The sequence below is a fragment of the Notamacropus eugenii genome, chromosome 1 (assembly GCF_028372415.1).
Source record: "Notamacropus eugenii isolate mMacEug1 chromosome 1, mMacEug1.pri_v2, whole genome shotgun sequence".
Taxonomy (NCBI): Eukaryota; Metazoa; Chordata; class Mammalia; order Diprotodontia; family Macropodidae; genus Notamacropus; species Notamacropus eugenii.
Genome location: NC_092872.1, coordinates 194,817,845 through 194,841,311, shown reverse-complemented (window position 1 = coordinate 194,841,311; position 23,467 = coordinate 194,817,845). Strand labels below are relative to the sequence as shown.

The 23,467-nt window shown below is 37.3% G+C and overlaps 1 protein-coding gene across 5 annotated transcripts in view; it reads right to left on the bottom strand.

Annotated features, from left to right (window-relative positions):
- Positions 1-23,467, bottom strand: part of ATRNL1 (attractin like 1) — a 1,361,117-nt gene that overhangs the window by 323,697 nt on the left and 1,013,953 nt on the right. The window lies entirely within an intron of this gene.

Below are 23,467 nucleotides of genomic sequence, written 5' to 3'. Positions count from 1 at the left end.
TTTTTTGAAAAAAAGAATTATTTGTATATTTAAGCATATTTTCCTACTGACTTCATTAATTTCAATGATATGTTCCCACTTAAATAAACAGATTTTTAATAAAAGTCATATTTATAAAAATTAGCTCAAAGGTCGATGTATTGTCAAAGGTCAGCTTATGTACATTTATCTTTACTGCATAACTTTTGCAAGCTGTTGGTAATGTATTCACATTAACTTGTATATTTATTCAAAATCTCACATATATTAAAATACACGAAAGAACGAACTTCATGAGATCTAGCAATAACTGTGATGATTAAAAAGATTTGAAAGACATAGCTTCTGGTTATTTTAATCATTTTATTAATAAGTCCAACATTTTATCACAAAAGATGTCCAGTTGGCCTTCTCTCTTAGACCAAAGATCCCTCATGGTGGTGGACTAAAGAGTAGGTGTTCCTGAGGGGTGCTTAATCAACTATGACTGGTTAATACAATGGGGGGGGGTTATCCTGGGGTACCTTACTTAGGTCACTCAAATCTTGGTGAAAGACACCATCTATATGCCCTTTTTCTGCGTTAATAATTCTGCCATGTTCTGGTACTGGTGCCACGTGGCCCAGATCACTGGCATTCACCTGGGGCACCGGGCCCTTCCCTGCCCTTCTCTGTTACGGTGGCCCTCATTGTCACCCTAGACCACCACTCCTTAATTCCATCTAGATCCCTTCCATGTGACCTAGGTCCCTGGCATTCTCCTGGGGCAGTTGGTCCTTCCCTGTTCTTTTCTGTTACCTCCCAGTCAACTCAGACTATTTGGCCACTCCTAGATCCTTCCCACAGTCTTTTGTATATAAGGTCCATTTTGCACCCCCCTTAAATTGCTCAGATTCCTTGAGAGTCTGGTCAATGACTGAATATACAGCAGTTCCAGATTTTCATTCACTTCCATTAGAGTTACGTAGCTATTGGAGAAAAAAAAATCTATTTGCCACATCTTTTTAATTGATAAAAAAAACATTTGTAACGGAACTCTTTAATGCTGATAATATGTGCATTGAATCAACACTGGTCTTCTGATGAGAAGCAGCTTGTTGGCAGTCTTGGGACTCAAGATCTCCATAATCCTATGCAAACCTAACTTTTCAAGCTTAGATAACAGACGACTACACCTACAACTACACCTCCTGTACTTTCCCGTTTCTTGGCCGTTGCTCCTGTCATGCCATACACTGATTCCCTCTCCTAAAATCCTGCCCATCCTTCAAGGCCCAATTCAAATACCTCTCATGTTTCCAGCAAGATGGCAGCGGGAGAAGTGGTATTCCAGAGTAACTCTCATATCCTCAAAAGAAGAAATGCAACAGGTAAAGCATTTAAAATCACAAGAAGAGAAGAAAGAAACACATCTTTAAAGGCCATAACCTTCAGGAAAACAATAGTGTCCTGTGTGTTGTCCCATTCCCTCCAATTGACTCAGCAAAACCCATTACTAATGTGACCATCCTGTCAATCTCTGCTTGTCGTGGCTTCTGTCCTATTCCTATCTAACTCTCACAAATTGGAGAAAGTAGGAATCTGTATAGGAGGGATCCAGAAAAACACATTGAATTAAAGGGGAAATGGCTTTTATTCAAGTTAAACAGGATTATAAACTCAGTGAGATAAGCAGCTCCAGGAGCTTTCACGTAGCAGGGATCCAGATGGGCTCTTCCTACCTCTTAACAGGAGGAGGTAATTTAAATTACTCAATCTCATTGGACAGAAAAGAAGAAGTAGTGGAGGGGCCCTAACTGAAAGAGAAGAGGAAGTCAGTGGCAAAAAGACCACAAGACAAAAGTCGGATAAAAACTCAGCTCCCATTCAGATAAACAACAAAGTGGCAAAAAGATCACAAGACAAAAGTTGGATAAAAACTGACCTAAGGTAAGAGATAAGAGAAATGAATGATGGACCTAGACAGAGCATAACATAATAAGTAAATGTGACACAATTAAAAACCCCAGATGAGAGACAGTGAGGCAATAAATTCTACTGAATGACAGGAATAAATAGCACATCAAGAAACTCCAAAATGTTTCATAAAATAACAAAAAAATTAAAAGGAATAAAGTTGTGAATTTGGGTGGAAATTCAATGTTCTCCTTTCATGTCTTCCACTATCATTCCCCAAATAGGGAGTGATCTTACTTTCTATGAATATCAAATAATACTTCATTTTGAACTTTTCTTGCACATTTATCACATCCTATGTTAAAATGTTTTTTAGTTATTTAGGTACATATCTATTCCCCTTACTAGATTTTCAACTCCACGGTGACAGGGAAGCTGTCTCTGTCATAGGATCACAAATTTAGCATGGGAAGATACTTTAGAGGTCATTTTGACCAACCTTTCACTTTATAGATGAGGAACCTGAGTTTCAAAGAGGTTAAGTGCTTTGCTCAAGGTCACTGAGAAGGTAAATAGCAGATAGGGGACTAAACAGATAATTCTAGGTCTAGATCCAGTGTTCATACTTCATGCTGCTGTACTACAGTCTTTATCTTTGGAACTTCCCCAGTGACTTATCACAATGCTAGTGGAATGAAACTGTTGAAATGAATGAATGCTTACTTGTTCAAAGGGAGGCATTAGACATCCAAATCAGATCAGCCCATGTTGCATTTATACAAGGTATAAAATTCAGATTCAAGATAAGTGATAATGCTCTACACAAGATCTACCTGTCCTGATGTCATCCTTGGCATAATTCACTTTTTATGTCTTTCACCATAATTATTATTTATGGGAAAAGTATGTAGGAAAAGAACTCGAATGATTGAACACAGAGCTGGATAAAGCTGCAGATTTTATGACGATCTATTTGGCAGTAAAGGGATGTGCAGAGTTAGAATGATCTAAAGAAATACTGCCCTGTCCTTAATGTTGTTGTTTTTCTTTTCCTAAAGAGACAGTAAGAGTAAAATAAACTATTCATTAGGAGAATATAGGGATTAGTCAGAGATTCCAGATGCTCTGTGGCACCAATTTTATTTTCAATAAGAAATAAATGATATACACGGCAAGTGGCTCATCTACAAGGTCACTTTAAACATCTTAAATGGAATAGATGTGAAACTGTAGTCTTTGCTCATATTTCAGACACTGCTTCATTTAGCACTGTCCTTAATGACAGTTTGTAGACTTGTGTCATTGCAATATACCATATTCTTTGGACAAAATGATGCACCATTTAAAAGTCTTAACATATAAATTTCACTGTAAAAGGATTAGGACCAAAGTATTCCTGCCCAAATTAATTTAGGTAAGTACACTGGATAAATAAATCAGCACCCTTTTACTCTGAAAGCATTTCGAGCAATTTCAGGTCATTAAAAATACTTTTAGTTCCCGCATTTTGGCTCTTAGTACAGTCTTAATGGTTATATGACAGTATGCTCTTGCTACTTACTGTATGGCTTTTATTGCATGCCCTGATCCATGCAATGACCACGGCGGCATTTTAGAGAAGTACAAAGAAAAACTAAAATAATGAATTATATTTTGACAAGTCTAATAAAATTGTTCATCAAAAATACCATAAATGTCAGATACCCCTGTAAATCTTAATTTAATACATTCCTTTGGCTAACATTTAATGGAAAGGGAAACCATTTCGAAAGGGGAGATATAACAGGAGAGAAGTACCAAAGGAGAAAGGAAGCTCTGCATGGGATCTTGGAAAAGCAATCCCCATTTATTTACTCGATTGGATTTTCTGATTTATGAACTGGACTCATATGTTTGTGACTTAATTTCTGAAAGTCTACAAATGTCTGATATTAATGAATGCTTTTGAATTTGATATCTGTTTAGCTTAAAAGCCAAAAGTCCCATAGGGCAATATGCAGCAGATTATTTTTGCCTTCTGTTGCCATGAGGAAATATTGGTGTTTTTTTAATATACCCCTGAAAAAGGAGCACTTGTTCACAAATGCAGTTTATGGTGAATTCCAGGTGTCTCTATGTCAGATAGTAAATTTTTGAAATTGAAAAATACTACCTCAAATGTATCTGATTTATAATGACTTTGTAACATTTTTATGCTTTTACTAAACTTCCTGAGTCTAAAAATATGATTTATCTTTTTCTACAACTCAATAAATATGAATAACAATACATGAAACTGGGAGGACTAAAGAAGACAGAGAAATTCAAATTCTTTAGTCCTCCCAGGTTATTTTTTCCACAAAGGAAAAACAAACGCTGAATTCGCAGATGTTCTAGGACTAGGATGAGAATCATCATTTGCTGTTATGACTATTCAGTTTTTTCAGTCTTGTTTGACTCTTCATGACTCCATTTGGGGTTTTCTTGGCAAAGGTACCAAAGTGGTTTGCCATTTCCTTCTCCAGCTCATTTTACAGATGAGGAAACTGAGGCAAATAAAGTGACTTGCCCAATGTCACAGAGCTAATAAGTGTCTGAGGCCAAAGATGAACTCAAGCCTTCCTCACTCTAGGCCTAGAACTCTATCCACTACTCTTGAGTTCTCATTCTTGGTAACCAAATTCAGAAATATTCTGCTTGTCATTGCTGCCAAAATCTAGGAACAGCTTCCCCTCCTTCTAATGTTTCACTGTGGCTATTTAATTTAGGGTGCAGAAGTTCAGATTTTAAAGGTAAAAGTAATTAAGAATTGGGAAGGGTGGTTAATTAACTTAAAGTCCCTGGAAAGCAGGGAAAGTCAACTTAACAAATGCTATTGAATTCAACAGAATGTGTTGAATGTCTGCTATGTTGAAGGTTCTGTACTAAGTATAAGAATAGAAAAAAGCAACCAAAAACCAAAACGGTCCCTTTCCTCAAAGACCTCAAGTTCTCCTACTGAGGACATGTTATTGAACCTCCAGAAACTATATCTTGGTGGAATTTAATCCATTAAGCTTTGGAAGTCTAAAACTGGGGCCAAGTGATGTCTTTATGGCTGTAAGCAAATTGACATAGGCTATTGTACATAGCTCACCAAAGATCAGACCATGCTTCCCACCCTAACTACCTCTTGCCATCTGCCCTGTCCTACACCCTTTCTCTGGGATCCACAATCAATTCAAATACTACCATTGTTTGGGGAAAGACAATTCTGGGAACCATGGTTCAAGGATACTGACAATCTAGAGGGCAACCAGGGTGGTGGAGGACAGGGAGTTCCTGACATATGAGGATATGGACATGTTTAGCCTGGAGAAAAGAAGATTCATGCAGGACATGATAGTAACTACTTGAAGGACTGTCATATGTAGGAGAGATTAACCTTACTCTGTTTGGTCCCAGAGGGTAGGACCAGGTGCTATAGGTGGAAGCCATAAAGCAGTTAATTTAGGCTTGAGGTCAGGGACAACTTCCTTAGAGACAACTTAGAGCTGCCCACAAGTAGAATGACTTGACTCTGGAGAAGGCCCCCATTGGAGGTCTTTAAGTGGTGGCTGAGCTAGGTGGCTGCTGAGGTTCCTCCAGCTCTCAAAGTAAGTGATTCTCTGAATCTGTGATCATCTATAGCTTCATTTACCACCTCAGGTCAAACACACTTCTCTGGTCACTATTCCAGGTAAGGAATATAAATTCCTTCTGTTGTCTTTCTCCCTCCTCCTCAGCTCCGCTCCTGTTAGATGGAAGTTCCTTATAACAGATACTGTCACTTTTTGGTATCATGTCATCAGGGCATAACAGAGTGCTTGGCACTTGGAATTCACTTAAATATTCATTCATTCTTATACAGGTAAGTATACAAGGTAACTTGGAGAGAACATCAGGCTGAAGACATTCCTGTCAGGAAGGTTGAACAGAATTCCTGCCTGAGGTAAAAAGGTAGAATTTAGCACTTCTTAAACTGTGAGTTGCAACCCATTGAATGTGGGTGTCATGAAAAATTTGACAACAGTAAAAGGTTTCTAAACGTGCCTCAACCAAAAATTAATTAAAAAATCAAATGGGTAACGAATCTGAGGTGGTCCTAGCAGTGCTTGTCCATATTGCATCCCACTACAACCTTGGTTCTACCTCAACGCACAACATTCACACTTTGTACTGCTCGTGCTTCATGGCATGCAGTGCCAATGAATGCGCCCAGAAACACCTCAGCTCAGATTGCAGTGTTTCTACTGTACGTACAAAGTCATCAAATGAATTTTGGTTTGGGGTTAGGACAGAAACTCCAGCAATTTCTGAAATGACCCTCAACATAATTCTGATGTTCCGTACTACATTTACACAAGGTGGCATTCTTAGCATTGATGATTATAAAATCAAAATGTCAATCAACTCTGAAAAACACTGAAGATGTTCAACATCCTACAGTATCAAGATTTAATTCTTTATGTAAAAATAAACAAGCACATCCATCTCATCATTATGCTTTCATCTTTAATAAATGGTAAAATTGTGTGTGTGTTCGTCCTTCGTTGCCGAAGAAGACTATGCTATCAGAGAACTAATGACATGACTTGCATTTGACTTTGTTTTTTTTTTTTTTTTGAGTGAGGGAGGGCCATGCAGGTCACCAGCCTTACTTCTCCTCCAGTGTCATCTGAATCCAGTGACCAGATATTCATCAGGATGACTGAAGATGACCCAAGATGAGGCAATTGATGTTAAATGACTTGCCCAAGGTCACACATCTAGTGAGTGTCAAGTGTCTGAGGTGAAATTTGAACTCAGGTCCTCCTGACTCCTGCACTGGTGCTCTATCCACTGCACCACCTAGCTGCAGCAAGTGGTAAAATTATATGTATACCAAAGAATTGTTTTACAATAAATTTCTTTATGATTTAATTTTGATTTGCATACCTATTTTATATCCCTATAGGCCCAGGGTCACGTAAAAATTTCTCTGGCACAAAGGGGGTCACTAGAGGAAAAAGTTTAAGGAGTCCTGGAACAGATGACCTCAAAGTGTTCTTCCAATTCTAAGATTCTAATTTATTCTTTTCTTTAGTCAGTCTGAAGGAGTCAGCAAATTACAAAGAAAGGAGAGGCAAAGGAGGCGTGAGGCCCACTGTGTGACTCAGATTGCAGGAAGACTCAGTGGGATAAACTCCAAAGACATACTGAGAGAAAAAAGAGTTATCGAGCTAACTCCCACTCCTGATCACCCATTACAGAAGCAGCCCTATATCATTATCAATGCTTTGAAGGCACACTGAAACGTTTCCATTTCAACATGCCCAGGGTAACAGGTAGAACTGGGAGTTTCTATAATTCACAGCCCTCTCTCAGTGGGTCTCTCCCTTTCAGAATTACTAAGAGTGGTTATGGGTAACCATTAGGAAGGCAGGACAAAGGTGAAGAAGCATGACATCATCAGTACCACTGGAGTTGGAACCCAATTCAATCATGCCTTGGAGGCTTATTGCCAGCGTGATCACAGACAAGTCACACTCTCCACTGGCCTCGATTTCCTGTTCTATAAAATGAGGGAGATGGACTACATGGCCTGTGAGGTCCCTCCAAGCTCTAGCTCTGTGGTCCTTTGAGTACAGGTAGGTAAGTTGGAGATTAAGAGACAGAAGTATCAAAGCCAGGGTACACAAAGGAGCCACAACCCAGCCAGACATGTAGGGCAGACGAGGTTACATGAATGTGACCTTCTACTCATACTTGATTCGGTTAGAAGTTTATTATGTACTTTTTTTCAAGACAAAAATTGAACTAAAGCCTCAGCTCTGAGGTAGATAAACAACTGCCAAAGAAATACTGAGATTCTCTGTCTCTCTCTCTCTCTCTGTCTCTTTGTCTCTCTGTCTCTGTCTTTCTCTCTCTCACACACACACACACACAACCCATTAATGTCCCTCTGTACTTTGTTTTTTTTCCTTTTTTTCCTGCTTCCCTTACCTCCTTCTCCTAAATTATATGAAATATTTCTTATAATTATTGAAAAATGTTTGTTTTCAATATTTAGGTTATAGTCAGGTGAGTATGGTAAAATGCAATGATCACTCACTGGCTCTGGAGTGAGAAGACCTGGTATCAAATTTTACCTCAGAAGTTTGTTAGCTGTGTGACTTTAGTTAAGTTGTTTAACCAATGTGGGGCCTCAGTTTCCTCAACCATAAAATGAGTGGATTGGATTCTGAGGTTCCTTTTGACTCTAGGTCTATGACCCCATGAGTCTAGATGGGATGGGCAGTGGTGAGAGAGGTGCAAAGTGCGGTTAATATGAAAAATAATCTATTTTTAGAAACACTGATATTTGTATGAATTATTTTGGAGAAGAAGCAACTTTTTGATTTTCTACTATGATTTGAGGTAAGATCTTAAAGACTAGAACTCTAAAAGACCTTGGAATTTTTTACTTTTCAAGAACTAGAGTGGACAAAGGAAGAAATAATATTGCCAAGTGCTGCATTCTCTGCATAAACAGTAAGGTAAGACCTTTGATTTCAGGCTTGATCCCGGATTCTTGATATTTCTAGGCTATTCTTTCAATTCAGTTCATAGGATCCCTGATTTACAACTTGGGATACAAGGATGTATCCCAAGATATGTTAAACGTCATCTATCTAAGGCCTTCATTTTACCAATAAGAAAACTGAGTCTCCGAGAGAAAAGACTGGCCTGAGGACACACAGATGGTAAGTGGCAGATACAGGATTAGGTACCAGGTGTGTGAATCTGTGGGCAAGTCACATAATTTCTCTCTGTGTGGCCTGCCTCCTTATCTGTGAAAATGGGGTAAATAATAGCCCCTATCGCACAGAGTTGTAAGGATAAAATTAAATAACAGAGAGATGGTTCCTTGTTGATTCTCAGTTTGTTTGAACCTGCCTGCACTGACATCCTGGGTTCTGAAAAACAAACACAAAACAAAACAAAAAGGAAAAAATACGTAGAAAGAGGTTCCTAACCTTAAAGCTCATAGCTTAAAATCACACTAAGATTTTGGGGCTACTGGAAAAAGCAAGCTATAATAATATATGATAAAATAGATAATATAATAATAAATATATTACAATTATAGTTATTATTATTATTAAGACTAGATAGCATTTACATAGTGCTTTGATGTTTGCCAAACCCTCCACAAAGACAATCTCATTTTATCCCCGCAACAACCCAGGGAGGCAGATACTATCGCTATAGCTATTATTGTTATTGTTAGTATTATTACAGCATAATACAATATAATAAATATTTATTAAATGCCTACTATGTGCCAGGCACTGTGCTAAGTGTTGGGGATACAAAAAGACAGCTCCTGCTTGCTTATGGTCTAATGGGGGGAGATACCAAACAAAAGGAAGGTGAAAAGGGCAGGGACGGTGGGAAGAAGGTACCCAGCCAAGGGGCGTAATGATGGAGTTGGATCCAAGGCATGCTGCTGGTAGGAAATGAAGAGTTGGCTGTGTTTCTGAGCCCTCTTTCAATGGGGGCTACAGGAGAAGTTTTTGTTCCACCGTGTAGCTCTTTAATCAGATGACAGAGATGAGGTGTGTAGCACTAAAGGTCTAGCTGAGATTAGATAACTTCGTTTTGTTGCAAACCCAACCCAACTCTTCTTCCAGGAGCATTCAGCAACACGGGTTTAGAACCAAAGAAGGAAGATGGTGGATATTAATCAAAGTTGAGGGTTGCTAGGCTGCAAAGGGCAGAAGGAGAAGGAGGTAAGGGATTCAAGGATAGGGAAAAAAAACCCATATAATTGAACTGCTCAGTGATAGGCTGAAGACTAGGAAAATAAGGAATTGGGTTGATTTGAGAAGACCGAGAGGGATAGAAGGACTCAAGGTAATTAGGAGGGCAAAGAAGAGTTTTAGGAAAAGTTGAAATGTGAGCAGGTATGGAAGAATAGAAAATTATCATTAGAAAGGAGAATTTCAGAGTCTGAGATCATGGAGGTGCTTATTTGTATGTGATGGCAACATCTAATGCATCCCTACCGCTATGGGCAGTTGAGGTGGAACAGAGATATAGGTAGGTCATGAAACTTGAGAAAGTGGATGAACAGGGTGGTAGATTGGGAAAGGGGGAGAAAAGGTTAGTCAAGTCACTGAAAATCAATATATATACTGAGATCCTCAAGAATGACAGAGGAGTTAAGGATAAACAAGAATCTGTAACCTGGGGTTGACCTGGAGGCTGGTAGGTATAGCGGTGTGGATATAGATAAATGGAGCAAACCTCATTGAAAGAATAGTTACAGAATAATGGTAGCAGAGGGAAGAGCCAGAAGTTTAAGGGGGAAACAAGGAGAAGGATAATACCTTTTTTCTGGTCCTGTGTGAGAGAAAAATTACAATGGAAAAAATGACCAAGGATACAGTATCATCAGCAGCATAACAGTTTTCAGGAGTAACCAAAGAAGCATGTCCTTTAATAAAACCTAGAGTGAAGAGACTTTTGTTAATAATATGAGCAAGTTTTAATTACAGAAGTCTCAGCAATTATGAAAATTTCAGAGATTGCTTATTGTTTTCTTTCAGACATATATCTTTTGGACAAGAAAAATGAAGCATGGTCTTTGTTGCCTCTTCCCTTCTTCTCTCTCCCTCTGATATTCAGGGTAAGTGTGAATCTTTCAAACTGGACATTTCAGTGCTCTGTCTCTAACTCAGACTGGCTACAGTTTCAAAACCATCTCTCCCTGGCATCTCAACTGATGAGGACTGGCTGATGCCTCCAAATAAAATATTATCAAATGAAATAATATTTGCAAAATTTTCAGCCCCAGTGACTGGCACATAATAGGTTCTTAACAAATGCTGTTCCCATCCCCTTCACTGCCATAGGCATGCCCATTCCCACATGTAGTTTTATAAGTGGTCAGATGTATCTTTTATATTAGCAGAATTGCCTCAAAGCAAGTGAACTTCATTTAATTCATTTTCTACCAGTTGATATCACATCTAATCATGGCTGAGTAAACAATATAAAATGTGACTGGCTCTGTTTTCCTTCTGCTTCTTTCTAATGAATCTTCTATTTCTTCCTAGAACAATAAAACAGCCCTTAAGAACCTACTTGTGACAGAGCAATCATAGCTTTGAAGAATTTGGGGAAAAAGGCAGTCCAAAGTAGCATTATTTTTTGTCAGGATTTTACCTTTAGCCAAATCTGGACAATAACTTCCTCTTGCGTTAATTTATTCTGGAAAGAGCTGTGTACACTCAGTGTGCTATAAATTAAGATTATAGTAACACAAACTCTTGAACCTATAACCTTTTGCTAAATTTGTAATATATCTAAGATGCTACAAGTATAGAATAACTTCACTGGTGGATTGGAAAGTGAAATCTGTAAAAGAGGGTGCATCTTTAACCATGAATCAATGAAATTGAGCAAAAGTAGCACAAAGAATTGCCCTTTATGCATTATAGTTTATATCGATATGGGCACCAGATTCATTCTTTCAATATTGATTTGAAATAAGTTACTGAATAAAGGCCAATGTACTGTTCTATACTAATGACAAATGTCAGAATGTATTTATGATCTTTTCAAATGATATAATTTAAGTGTTAATATTATAGGCATATCTTACACACAGTTGTATTCTGTCAGATATAACTTTAAAGAAAAAGTCTGGTAGTATAAATCTCTAAGAGTTCCATGGATTTGCCACAGAAAATATGCACTAACTATAGTCAGAATCATAATGAAGTAATTTGCTTGGTCTGAAAAAAAAGACATTTTTAATCACATATCTATGGAAAATAGTTGTTATTTTTGGCAATGCCGCTAAAAACACAAGGGTTTCTTGTTCCAAATTATTAAAGTTGAAGATTTACCAATTGCAATTATCACTTAAAAACTGTTCTATGAACAAGGGAGGGAATACACAACAATTCACCTACCAAATAGAAAAATAAAATTTAAAACTTTAGTTTTTTTCCTCAAAAACTCTTGAATATGTTTTTACCTATATGACTCTTAACTGAGTATTATTTCTTCAGAGTGAAAACAAGGTAGATCCCAGAGCCACACTTTTGGATGACAACCATTTGCCTATTCTTGGGCCTGTCCTTGTCAGTGACCTTCTCTAGAAATCTGACCACTTCAATACAGTATTCCAGCTTTTCTCCACTATCTACCATACTTGTGGTAATATAGTACCCATTCTGTATATTGGTGACGTCTCATTTCCTCAGGAACACAGACAAGCCATTGCTCCATAGGCTGATCAAAATGAGCAAGATCTTCATAAAGGACAATAAAACAAATAAACAGATAGGTGAATTTTCACATACCAGTTTAGAAAGGGGGCAGAATCCCAAAATCTTACAGGTAGAGAATCTTACTGGTTTTATGATTCTGTTTGATATCTGTGAAATTACATGGTTTCCACTAGAAGAAATCATCTATTAGATCTCAAAATATATTTTGAAGCAATAACCATGAAATAAATTGACACATTTTAAAAAAGAAAGAGGTTTATCAGTGGCACAGATTAGGTACACAATATACATGTGGAAATGAAGTGAGTACCTTCTTGTTCACATTTAACCCTCTTCTTCAATTCTTTTAGGTACATAAAATGGCTGTTCCATTTGGGGTTTGTAATTTCTGGACAAAATTAAATTTAAAAAATCATTACAGTAAAAGCGAGAAAAGTTACCAGACTCAGATCACTAGCACCAGTGCTAACTTCAATCAGTGGAGATAGATAGCATCAATGACGGGAACAAACCCTAGCTCAACTTCTACTCATTTACACTTACACTTTCTTGCATTCAGTGCTTTTAAAAAAAATATTATAAATCACAATCAGCCTTTCATGGTCAATGTGGTTTTCTTATCCCTGTGGTTCTCCCGACTGTCAAACATCTATGTGGCAGCGTTGGGGACTATTTCTTTATTGCCTCTCATGACACTCTTGGATCATTGCACCACTACTATCACGTCTATCAAAGCTTTTGCCCCGCAACTTTTGTTTTGCAAAAGGCAAATGACAGAGACAGCACTGACAAAATGATAGCTGAGTTGACTTAGTTACAATGTTATTACTGCTTTTGATCAGTAAAATGGCAATATTCTTAAAGGAAGATTCAGGTGCGGTAGCTAATATATGTTGATGGTGCATTGATTGCCAAATCTGAGGAATCAACTCAAGGGTTAGTGATACAAGTGATTGCAGCTATTGTAGGCTATGGATGCTATCTGAATGATATATTTAATTTTAACAACATAAAAGGACAATCAGCTCTTTTCTCTAGCCTCTATAGCATATAAAGAAAAAGGTGAACATTGTTCCACTAAGAATTCTGAGAAAGAGAACAATACCAAACGACAAGTAGATGAGAATGAAGGACACAGGGATGTGTAGAAGGTCCTGATGATTGGAAAGTTCCATTTGCATAACCTCTGATTAGATGCTTTGATTGTGTATGCATTGATTGGGTATATTATCAAAACAAAATGGGATCATCTGTAAAAGTGTGTGCTTTTTGGAATCACTGGAATAAATCTAAATAAAAATGATGGAACATGCATGGTAAGATTTCTCCAAAGGATGGTTCCTTAACAGCTAGAAGGCAGGGGGCAAAATTTGTTTGCTTGTCAGATCAATGACAGTCTCAAGGACTTTCCTAAGTCCTACGCTCACTTAATAGGCAACAAGCTTGAAAACACTCAGATGAAAGTTGTGGTGGTAGTAGTGGGAACAACTTTGGTTTGTGTTAGAGATGATGGAATGCATCAGCGTAGAAAGGCACAAGATATACTGTTAAGTTCACCAGCAGAACTTTTGTTGTGTTATCTCCAAACTCTATAGTAGCTATCAGAAGGAAATCAGATTGAAAGACTTCTCAGATTAGCCATGAAAAGGCCAGAGAGAAGGCAGGTAGGCGGTTCCAAAACCTTCCAAGTGTACTGTGAAATATAAAACAGAAAGATACCAGCAGGAATAGGGAAATTTGGAAAGAAAATGCCTGTAGCTATGAGAAAGTCTAAGAGATTTACTATATTCTACCCTACATTTATCACAATAATAAAAAAACCCAGAATAATTGCTTTTTGTTGTTTTTAGAGCTGGAGGGACTTTGGAACTCATCTAGTCTAAATTCTTCAGTTTGTAAATGAATAAACTGAATTTTTTCAGACAGTAGTATGCTCAAAATCACACACTAGTTAATAAGAACTAAGAAGAAAAAAAGAGAAGACAATAAAAAAATAGAAAGAATTACGATATTAAATAAAACATTGAGTCACAAAATGTGTACCCAAGTCATGTCTTCATAATGCCAAATATGAGTTTAAAAAGTGAGTAACTCAGTCAGAACATCAGGTCTTTGTATGAACATAATGCCCCATAACCAAGTTCAAGGACTCCACAAGACTTGGCTAAAATGGCTGAAGTTAGGAGTTATTTCACATTATTTAAACACAGCCCCCAAATTTGCAGGAATATAAATAATACAAGGAAGCAAGGGAATAGTGAGAACTGGAGGGAGAGGAGTGAGGATAACTTTATTCAAATATCTGAAGGATTATCACATGGAAGAGGAATCCGATTTACTCTGAAGGCTCCAGAGGCAGAATTAGACACAATAAACATTTCTTGTGTTTCTAATCTGTATGCATTCTAATCCACATATTTTATTTCATAGAAATGATTCAATGCCACGAGGGCTTTAGAGGTCATGCACAAGTCCAAAAACTCCATTTTACACAACAGACAATAGGAGAGACATCAATGTAGATTGACTTGTGTAAGGTCACTCAGCTAGTATCAGAAGCAGGTTTTCATTATGAATCTAGAATTTTTTCCATCACCCTACAACTGGAATTTCCTCCTAGGACAGAAGTTTTTCCTTTGCTTTTTAATATTTGAAGTGCTGAATGAAATGTCATTGCTAAAACCAGGCTAGAGGGATGAAAAATAAAGTTGGAGACATGGTGATAGACATTTTGAAAAAAGAAAAATGGATACAAAGGAAATGTATTTTTTCCCAGTAAAATCATTAATGCTTTTGACCTGTTCTATTTTTAGCAACTATGACCTTAAGCTTCTGTTCTTTTCCAGGGAACTAAACCCATGCAATTGAACCCTTTTAGGAGTAACACTTGGTGCTCAAGGAAGAACTCTTAAGTGCTATTATCGCTAGAACCATCAGCCACACTATAATTTGCACTATGTATACCAGTTTTGAAATGTGTCAGCAGATGGAGTGATTCATGGTTGTTGTTTTTTTATTTTTCTTGACAAGAGATTTAATATTTTCTGGTAGTTAGGGTGTCAACTTTCTTGACAAGTTTTATTATATTTTATTTTCTTGTTATTTGAAAGCTAAATTGTTTGCAGTGATACCAAATAAAATATATCATTTTGTAGCTTCTACTCCTTCTTTCTATGGAATGAAAAGCTTATGATTGAGGAAAGAACAAATTGCACAATCAAAAACAAAATGGGCATAACAATGGCAGGAATTTCAATGGCCAAAGTTGCCTTTTACCCAAGGGGCCAGCGTAACATGTTGCCTTGGGGTTCGAAGGTGCAGACAGAATAGTTAGGTATGGTAGAAAACACACATAAAAACAATGTGCTTAAAGTACCCCATATTAAATTTCAAGGTAACTTTAAGAGCAGAAGTCAGTGATAGAAACCAAAACAAAGTACTACTATATCCCTGATTTAGCACCATGTTAGTACTGGAAAAGGAAACGCTGATGTCAAGCATGATGCTGCTGTCTTAAATGCAGGCATGAATGCAAGGCCTTTGGCAGGTTAATTTCTGCAGCCAAGAAATTGTACCGATTACAGTCACTTACCACACATAAAAGGGCTCTCAACAGTCACATCCTGAAGCTAGCCTCCAAAGGGAGGTATGCTCAGGACAGTGGTACGGTGTTGATTTGCTTTACTGCCTGTCATCCTAATAAAGCCAGATGGTAAAATATTCTTAGCAAACAGATGATGCATTCACTCTTATAGTGCCTTATGGGGCCTGGTTTTCAGCCCAGTAGACACTGGTCCCTTTTCCATGGGGGCAATTTTCATTCTTGTAATTAGTTGTGGGTACTACTAATTACTTTTCTAATTACCTGCTTGAGAATGCCAATTATCTCCTTGCCCCCTCAAAAGCATATGCAAGTGGCCAATTAGATCTTCAAGTAGGCAAGTGAAAATATAATTAGTCATTTGAGGGGGCAATTAGTTTTACCACAAATTTTGCACTCTTTGGAAGAGGGGAGGAGCCCTAACTTAGATTTTGTGTGTGTATATATATTTTTAATTGTATTTTTACATGAAGTAAAACTTAAAATAAATTGAACTTAAGCTTTGGCCAGCTATTCTACTAATTCTTGCAGACAGGAAGAGATTTGAGCTGATACTAGACTTTCATGGAGCTGACTAATGCCTTCCACATTTGGGATTTGAGTGTGTGTGTGTGTGTGTGTGTGTGTGTGTGTGCGCGCGCGCGCTCCTGTACAGGTAGGGAGGAAACACAGCTATATGCCCATAGGCCAATGTCAGTGTCAGGGAAGATGGTATGTGGAGACTACAATGTAAGAGCACTTGCCTAGCGAGAGACCCTCTGCTTCAACCTTGATATGGTTGTTCAGGATCCAGGTAAGTAACAAGGTGTCAAGTCTGACAAAAAGTTCTCTGTCTTTCTCATTCAGTAGCTTTTGTTTGTATACTCAGTTTTAGCCATCTGGTCCCACCTTCTAGTTTCCCATGAATTTCTTCAAGCTTGAAAGCTCTCTGACACTGCCCTTATAGATCTCCAGGTAACAGCCAACTTCTAAGTGACAATAGACACCTGGGAAGGAGTATGAAAGTTTGCAAAAGGAGGCAGTCTGAGGAAATCCAATTTTTTTAGATGGTGACATTCACTATTTAGGAAACTAATCACTAAGAGGATCTCAAGAACTGCTGAATCTATTCCATATGTCCAGAAAGAATGATGGTTTGGAGCTAATGGGAAAAGATAGGATATTGTATCTAGGATCAAATAATACTACCACTAATAACAAATTTATATCACACTTAAAAGTTTTAAAATAGTTTTTCACACAACAACTCTGTGAGACAGTAGATAGTAAGCTAATATTTATATATCTCTTTAAGGTTTCCAAAGATATATGTGTGTTATGTATACATGTGTTTATAGTATATATGTATATGTACATGTGTGCATGTATATATACACCATATACACATATATATGTATATAAAAAAATCTCTTGATTTTCACAGCAATCCTGTGAGGCTGGAACTAATATAATCCTTACTTGACAGATGAGAAAACTGAAGCTGAGAAGGTTAAGGGACTCACCCACAGTCACACAGAGGCAAGACTCAAACCCAGGACATCTTCACTTTAACGAAACTCTCTATTCACTTTTTCATGTTAGCTCTTGTAAGTTTGGGTATTATTACCCCATTGTACACATGAAAGGCTCTAAGAGGCTAAGACAGGGGCAGAGAACTTGTGGCCTAGAGGCCACATGTGGCCCTCTAGGTCCTCAAGTGCAGCCCAAACTTCTGAAGTTTGGATTCAGCCAAAGGGTTGAATAGAGATTTGCACATAATGACACCTCAAGTGTGGATCTGAACCCATGACATCTGGTTAAGTCCAATATTCTGCCTTTAGAAATAGAAAAATAACACAAGATATTTTTGGCACTAACATGACCATCTACCTGTATTGTATCAGCTTCCTCCACAAATGCTACTGGAAGCACAAGAACTTCATTTTAAGACCCAAGAAATTACTTAACTTATGTTAAGACTGTGGTTTATCTCATGTGTTCCAAAGGGAAATGTTTTAAAATCTAAATGAAATACATGAGAAATGTATTTACTTCCTCAAAGGTTTCCCAAAACAAAAATCTAAGCAAGCTTATAAGTAGACTAGGAGACTAGAATATCTACATAAACTGTCTCTAGTACAGAAGCTGGTGAGAGGAGGAATGGGACAACGGAAAGAAAGATGGGTTTTGGAGGCAGAACATGTGTTCAGGCTTCCGATACTCCCTAATACTTGGTGTGACCTCAGGCGGATCACTCAACATCCCTTTGCTCAGTTTTCTCGTCTGTGATGTGAAGGAGTTAGATCAGATTGCAGATTCTGGGATCTTTTTCTACTCTATAGCTGAGAATAAGATTGAAGAAGAGTCCTATGTGCTACTGCAGTCCAATAATAGCTCCTTTTGAGGGAGTCGCCTTGTCCCCTTGAAAACAAATGGAGCATATACTATTTATGAGTATTAAATGACAAAAACCTATGTATATTCTAAATGGAAAATAAAGAAAAACAGTTAAATAAAATGATTAGAGTAAAAATGATAACAATTCTAGGCATCAGATTTAGGAACCTGAAATGTTAGGAAAGATCACAGAGTAAATCTCAGATATATAATATTGACATCATAAATCCCTATTCCTAAGAGCCTGCGAATACAATGAATTTAAAATTCTAGATTTTTTTCTCAAAGAATGACCTTCATTTACAAACAAGGTACAAGAATATTGAAAACATAGAAGCTTCTGAAATCACCAGCAGCTTACATATTGATTTGACGATTGATTGATACTTAAAGTAACAAATCCCAGGCCAGGTAACCATGGAAGATTAGGTATTAAATGTCAATTTGCTGAATCAGTTAAGGAACTCCTGGTATTTGCAACTTGGGGAAATCATTAAATATAAACAAAAACTAAAATTATTATTTTATCCAAATGAACCAAAACAGTATTCAGTCTGACACCGATGTAGCAAAATTCCCACCTTAAAGTAAATATAGTATTTTAATTTTCCAAGGAAAAATCTATACTTTTAAAGGCTTAGTGTAGAGGAAAGCTACCTCCATGTGAAGATAGAAGGCTGAATCTATACTTTAAAGACTAGAATTCAAATTTTAGCTGTATCACTTAACATCTATGTGACATTCAGCAATTCACAAACTCTCTAGGCCTCAGTTTCCTTGTAAGTGAAATGAGGAGGTTGGACTAGATGTCTCTTTTCCTTTTAATCTCTAGACAACTACAACTAGTTCCTTCTTCACTGCTTTTAAAAACACCCAAAACATTCTCACCCTTAAAAAAATAGAAGAAATAAAACTTTCACTAAATCCTTCCATTCCCCTCAAGCTTTCAGCCTATATCTTTCATCTGCTTCTCAGATAAAATCCTTGAAAAGGTTGCCTGTATCTGCTACATTCACTTTTCTTTTTACTCATTCCTCAATACTTTGTGATCTGGCTTTCCATATAATAACTAAACTGGAACTGGTCTCTCTAATGTTACCAATAATTGCAACTGCCAAAGCTAATGGTCTTTTCTTGGGTCAAATCTTTCTTTCCCTATCTATTACCTGCATTTGACTTGCTGACTATCCTCTCAAATTAATATTGAAATATTATTATCAAAATAATAGGATAAAAAAATCTCCTTGGATCCCAGATTAAGAATTCCTCCTTTATGCTCTCTCTGTTGGCACCCTTAACAACTCTCATAGGTTTAACTATCATTTTTAATCAAACAAACTTTCAGATCCACAACTTCAGTCCTATATCACCAACTGCCAATCAATTTGGTCATTTCAAATTGGATGTCCCAGAGATATTCCCCTAAACCTTCTCTTCCGATATTCTCAATTTCTCTCCAAGGTTCCACCATCCTTCTAGTATCCCAAGTTTGTAATCTGAACTCTATCTTATACTCCTCACTCTCCTTCACCCTACATTTCCAATCAGCTCTACCTCCACAGCATCCCTTGAATTCAATCATTTCCATTCACGTAGCTACCACCTCAGCTCAACTTCTCATCAACCCTCACCTAGAGTATCACAAAATCTTCCTTACTGGTCTCCCTGGTTCAATTTTCTCAATGACCCAAGTCCATCCCTCACACTGCTACCAAAATAATTTCCATTAAGAGCAGATCTGACCTTACTCAGTCAATTCTAATGACTTCCTTTTGCCTCTAGGATAAAATATAAATTCTTCTCTTTAGCTTTTAAAGCTCTGTACAATTTAGCACCACACCTATCTTCCCAGTCCCATTAGATATTACTCCTCCTGCAGTCTGTGATCTATCCAAAGCTGCCTTCTCTATGGTCTTCACGCAAAAACACTCCATCTTCCATCTCTGTGCCTTTGAACTGGCCACCTCCCAAATCTGGAATGTACTCCTTCAATACCTCTATTTCAGAGTCCTGCTCTTCCTTTAAGATATATTTTAGGGAACATCTTCTGCATGAAATCTTTCCTGATCTCTCAATTGCTGGTGCCATCCTTTCCAAACTACCTTGGATTTAATTATTTTACCTCTCTCTCCTTCCCTCTCCCTCTCTCTCTCTCTCTCTCTCTGTCTCTCTCTCTCTCTCTGTCTCTCTCTCTCTCTCCCTCTCTCTCTCTCTCTCTCTCCCTCTCTGTCTCTCTCTCTCTCCCTCCCTCCCTCTGTCTCTCTCTGTCTCTCTCTCTCTCTCTCTCCCATCTCTCTCATTCTCCCTCTCTCTCCCCCCACCACACACACACCACACATACCACACACTTTCTGTATGTCTGCATTGTTAGGATTGGCCTATTCTAGGCTAGCTAGACTCTAACTAATAGAAGCGACTCCTCTTTGTTTGACCACTGATTGACTAGCCTATGTACTGGGAAATTCCTATGTACTCAATACTGGTTGAATAAGCTACATATAATTAAGGAATGCAACGCTCTACTAGTCATAATTATTTTAGCAAACCTCACTAATCCACATGTGGAAGTTTAAGAAACTTTCCTGATCACAATGCCCTTGGATTTATTGGGGGGGGGGGGAATTCAGGGGGTCAAAACCCAAGATCACCTACTGATTGACTGACTCTAAGGTCCCCCTCCCATTCAGTCTGTGAATCTGCCTAGCAACAACAACTACATATAAGGATGGAGACCCAGAGATCTGGGCTCTTGATTAGGGTACGTATCTCACTGGACACCTAAGTCAACATTCATTTGTATGTACATGAGACTGCTGAGCTACAGAGCCACATGTTTTCATGCCCATGAGTAATAAACTGCCTGATTCATGATCCTTTGAGCACTTATGTTCTTTCTCAATACCTTACCTGTGATTTCATATAGATATCTATATATTCATATAGATATGTCTATATCTATATCTCATTTTTTTCCATTTCAGTATAAGCTTGTTGAGAGATGATTTTGTTTGATTCTTTGTGTTTTTATCCCCAGTGCCTATAAACACTACCCAGCACGTAGAGAGCTTAATAATTACTTGACTGATTCATTGATTGCTAGAGAATGACCAGGGGGAGGGATATACTCAGCCCATACCTTTGATGCAAACATAAGTAAGTCAAGAACATGAGAATTCTTTAATGTTTAATTAATTATTGATAATAGAGATGCAACTTGACTATAACTGATTACTGCAGATATATTTTAGAAAGTTTTGCGAGACTCAGAGAGATGAAGTTACCTATCCTTTGGTCATCGGGCTCGTATGTTTCAGAGGCAAGAACCGAAATCCAGACTTTCTTGATTCTAGGTTCAGTCCTATCTCCACTCGCTTTTTTTACAGAGTGACCATGTGGCCAATAGGTCAAATTGTAAAGCAGGATGATGGATATCTAATTATATGTAATGTTTTCCAATTTAGGGGAGAATGGGGATGAAACTAGTGTACTTCAGTCCTAGTGAGGTTTTACTTCACTCTCTCTTGGGCATTTCACTTGCAAAGAATTAGATGATCTATGACCCTAAAGAAAATTGGATTTAAGTGTTGAATCCAAGGAATCTAACAGACTTTCTTTAAATGGTTCACTTCAATTTTAAAAACTTTTTTTATTTTTAATTAGTTTTTCTTTTTATTTTATTTCTAATTCATGGAATAAAACAAGCTTTTCCATAACATTGTATAATAAAAAAAGATAATTGCACATGAAACTGAACATCTATTATGTACAACTTGCTATTCCTTTTAAATATATAATAAAGTTATCATTTACATTTCTTTCCCCCCTTTTTTCCCTCCTCCACCCTCCAGATGGCTACCATTATTAGCACAAATAGGTAAACACACATATATAAAATTGTCCTATATAACTATCAGTTCTTTCTCTGGCTGCAGATAGTATCTTTCTCCGTATGTCCTTTATGTTTAATTTATGTATTTATAATAGTCAAAATGACTTAGTCACTCAATGTCATTTTAAAAATAATATTGCTGTTACTGTATATAATATTCTCCTGATTCTGCTCATTTCATGCAAGTCTATCCATGTTTCTCTAAGGTCACTGAGCTCATCATTTCTTATAGCACAGTACTAGTCTGTCACAACCATACACTACAACTTGTTCAGTTATTCCACAATTCATGAGTATCCCTACAATTTCTAGTTCTTTGCTACCACAAAGAGAATTGCTATAAACATCCCATTCACACTCAATGTTATAATTAACATTTGGAATTTCCCTCCATCTAATTCTTACTCACTATTTTCTTCCTCAGCCTCTCTTTTTACCCTATCCCTGTTACCCTATCTTCTCCCCTTACTTTCCTATTTATTCCTTATTTACCTCCTTCAAGAGTCCCTCTTTTATTTTCAATTTTTAAAAATAATTCGTTTTCCTCTTCTTGTTATTCTCCACTTAAAATTTTGACTAATATGATTAAAACGGCAGAGCCATGGGAAAAGAGAATGGATTGGGATTTAGAGTAAAAGGAACTGGATATGAATCCCCACTTTGCCCCTAAATACCTGAATGCCCTTGGACATGTCACTTAAAGTCATAGCTCCAGAGCTAGAAGGGACCTTGAAAGTATTAACTTGTTCATTTAACAGATGATGGAAACTGAGACTCAAGGAGTTTAAATGACTTGCTCAAGGTCACACAGCTAGGAATCATTAGAAGTAGAATTTGAACTCTTGTCCTCAGACTCCAGCGTGTGTCCTGTAAGTAAGCTTTCCACCATGTATAAACATGAGGATGTTAGACTAGATGTTTATAAGGTCTCTTCCCCTTCTTATTCCTATGAAATGTAAAAAAGGCAATGACAGATGGATTCTAATCATTTTCCACGTACATAAATTGTGGTAGGATCTGACCGTTCACCATCATCTCCACAGGGCCATTAGACTTTAGGAATACATAGCTAATTATCTTCATTATCTTCTTTGGGGAGAAATAGGAGTCTTTGATTACCGGTTCCCACAAAGTCACTAACTTCTCTTCAGACCTATAAATGCAGCTCCCAGGAGCTTGGGGACTTGAGCCACAATGAGCCAAATAATTTGCATGGTTCATAAGAAAGGCATCAACAAGAATGTCAGATTAGCTGAAAGCTATCATTATCAAGAGTTTCTTCAATTTTTTTTTTTAATAACACACCAGAAGGATGTTTTACAGTGAACTCCAGGACAGCTTTTGATGAAGATATAAATTTACGTTTATCCTGATTTTGATATTTTATTTTTATTTTTTATTTTTTGCTCATTATTTCTTTTTTTAAAATTAATTAATTTATTTATTTGACATTCATTTTAACAA